Below are 3,450 nucleotides of genomic sequence, written 5' to 3' on the forward strand. Positions count from 1 at the left end.
TTGGCATATCAACTAGTAAAAGGGTGCTTTTTAAAGAGAGCTTTAATATTGTTTAATTATTGTTTAAGTAGTTCAGACACAACAGGCTTCCTTCCATACCGTTAATTCACTTCAGCAACCCCTTCAGCTTAACTCATTATCAAATTCTAGGAAAAATTAATGAGGTTTTACCGTAAAAGTAGAAAAATGAACATTTCAAATTATTAGATTCCAACATCACCCGTACAAAAAAATGAGTAATGAACTTCAGTTTGGAAAGTGCAGTGTAGCAAGGACCAGGTGTTCACACAGCTGGAAGCAGAGCCAGGTAAAGAGCAGAAAGTGCTCCCAGGGTTATACCAGTGGTTCCTTTACTCATTAGAAATACAAAACTGCAATCTGGCAATGAAACAGTACAACTACTGCTTATTGGGAGGCACTGAATTTTAAGTTTCTCAGGGGATGGAGAGAGAGAAATGTGGAATGCAGTCACAGGGGAGCGCTGGTGAAATTCAGTGAGGTTGCAACATCACACGGTAGCAGCAAGATGCGCCTGCACTTCAGGTTTCTGAATGACGTGATTACGGTCAAAATCAAGCAAACAAAAACCCAAACAACCAATACATAAACTCTTGAGTTTTCACATTCCCTTGCACGTGAGACACTGACACAGACCATTATTATCCAGGAAAAATGTGGCTTTCACTACAGTTAAATCTCGATGTGTCTCCCAAATAGAGTGTTTATAAAATAAGTTATTCTAAACCATGTACGTTTAACTTTGGAATGATGGAGAGACACACAGATACACGGAAACATCAAGAGAATCACTCCACTCCATGTCTGGGTCCAAACCCATCCACGCTTGGTGGGGAATATTAAGTGGCTGAGGCGTGATGAAACAGTGAGGATGCAGGAGCCCAGATGGTACCAGATAAATCATTGGGAGACAATCAAGAAATGACTGTATCAAGTGTCAGGAATTGGCCACAAACAACAAAAATGGTTCTAAATACTGTTATCCCAACAAGGAAGACGAGTGAAAAACAATCCCATTTCATCTTTAGAAAGAATCAAGTCACTGAAATTTGATTTCTTGTTAAGTAGTGGTTGCCATTTGCTTGGATGAGGTCTTGAAGGTTCTCCATTTTTTCTCTACCCAGTTTAAGAACACATTGACCGGAAATCTGTGATAGGGATTTAGTAAAGTCTTTCCCTCCTGCTCCTCATTATGCCAACGCAAGCGCACTTATTGCTTCCTGTATGAAGTATTTGACATCCATGTCTTCATCTTGGCCTAACTTCTGTAGCACCGGCTTAACTTCCTCCTGCAAAGCCTCGGTATCTAGAATTGTTCCAATTTTCTGTAGAGATTTGGCACATTGAAACGGACATTCGCTACTTGGTCTCCTGCTGTTTTCAATACGATGCGCAGCATCTGTTTAGTGGTTATTTCTCGACCATAGGCTTCGGACAGTGCGTTAATGCAGAATAAAGTAGTCATTCTATGTAAGTAATTAGGATCATTTTGCCATTACTAACACTTTGGGAACAATGGTATTTTGGGCCCACTCTGTACCAAACTTCTGAACTAGTTTCATGAGGTTGCTGGTGGCGGCTTCACGGATGGCATATACATGGTCCATAAGCCAGGCCATACATAAAGAATTCAGCTTTTCCTCAAAGAATTCCATGCCCAGCTGGCCCACCAGCAGAGGCATGTACTCAATGATGGCCAGCCGGACCCTCCACTTGGCATCTTCAGCCAGCTCCACGATGGCAGGAAGGAGAGACTGAGAGAGCTGACGGTTGCCAATCACTTCATTTACACAGTCTAAATTGGAGATGATATTCAAACAAACTTCAGGACACTCATCCTTTAACTGAGCTAAAAAAAAGAGGTAAAAGATGTTCAATGGTATTCTCTTTGCCCAAAATTGTAGACAATCCCATAATTACAGAAGCTAGAGCTGATTTGACATCTTGATTTGTATCACACACTAATTCCTTTCTATAGGGCAGAATTTGATTCGTAATGATGGTCTCTCTGCCTTCAATGGGCAAGTTCTCACAAAGTTCTCTGACTTTGTGGGCAGCAGCTGCTCGGACCTCAGCTTCGCAGTCTTGAAGTAGGTTCTGAAAGGCGGGGATGAGGTCATTTACGGTGATTTTAGGACCCACAGCTTTCTGGAGCTCTGAAAATTTGTCAGCTACCATATAGCGAACTCGCCAGGATTTATCTTCCGCTGCTTGTCAAAGGGTGGGCATCCCCAAAGCCTCAAGGTCGTCCTGAGACAGTAACTGGGCAATACTGACACAAGCTTCCACAGCTAGGAGGCGCACCGAATCCTGTTCATCTGAAGCTAGACGAGTCAACAACGGAACAATTTCACTTTTCACACTGTCTAATTCCAAAACTTTTGCAAATTCACCCAACTTGGAAGCAGCAGCACGTCGTACCATTGGTGTGTCATCTGAGCACAAGGAATGAAAAAGTATTGTCTAATTTCTGCTTTGAGAGCATTTGAAGCCCTGGGATAGCAAACGCTGAACAAACCACAGGCAGATGTGCAAGAAGTGAACCAATAGCCACTCGCCCAGGCGTTTCACCAGAGGTGCAAAACGAGCTTCCAGAGCCACAGGAGTATGCTCCTGGGAGATCTACCTCGGGGACTCCACCGCCTTGTCGCGAAACACAGTCTCTTCCACCGTCGCCAGGCTTTCCAAAGGAGGCAGCAAACAGTGGGCAAAGTCAGGACCTCCCAGCAGGCCGGTGAAATTTCCCAGCTGCTCTGCAACAGCTAACGGTGCCTCATCTTCATCATAAATTGTGTCTGTAAGGAATGGCAGCAGTTAGTTCGCGTCCTTTCTACTCCAAGTGCTAGAGCAATTGTGGATAACTTCTTAATACTGTTGAGACGGGGCTGCACGTCCTCATTGCGCAGCTCGTCGATTAAAACCGCGATCAGATATAGCGAACCGTCTCCATCTCGGCCTGCTGCCCCAGGCCCGAGCCCGGGCTCTGCAGCGTCCGCCACGTTCTTTCTCCTCCGGCTGGTTGCCGCCACCCGCCCCGCGAACCGGCCCCGCCCCGCGCCCCGCCCCCGCCTCGCGCCCAGGCCCCGCCCCTCGAGGATGTTCTTCATTACATGTCTATCCAGCTCACTGTCCTTCTATCCATCCAGCAAACCATCTGTTTTTATTTTATATATACATATACATATATATCAAATAATTTTCAAACATCATATTCTTCACCCTGAGCATTTACATCACCAGCTAGATGGATTTCTACCCAAGGACCCGAGTAACCACACCCAGATCAAGAAATAGAACATTTCCAGGTCCCTAGAAGGTTCCCTCTCACTGTCTCCCAGTCAGTGTCTCCAAAGGTAACTAATACCCTGACTTCTATGACCACGGTTTCTGCTGTTCTTGAATGTCAAATAAAATGAATCACATAGATTCTTC

The 3,450-nt window shown here is 44.9% G+C and overlaps 1 pseudogene; it reads right to left on the bottom strand.

Annotated features, from left to right (window-relative positions):
• Nucleotides 1-1,189: 1,189 nt before the first annotated feature.
• Nucleotides 1,190-2,632, bottom strand: LOC111775412 (serine/threonine-protein phosphatase 2A 65 kDa regulatory subunit A beta isoform pseudogene; annotated as a pseudogene).
• Between the last annotated feature and the right edge of the window lie 818 nt (nucleotides 2,633-3,450).

The sequence above is a fragment of the Equus caballus genome, chromosome 10 (genome assembly GCF_041296265.1).
Source record: "Equus caballus isolate H_3958 breed thoroughbred chromosome 10, TB-T2T, whole genome shotgun sequence".
Classification (NCBI taxonomy): domain Eukaryota; kingdom Metazoa; phylum Chordata; class Mammalia; order Perissodactyla; family Equidae; genus Equus; species Equus caballus.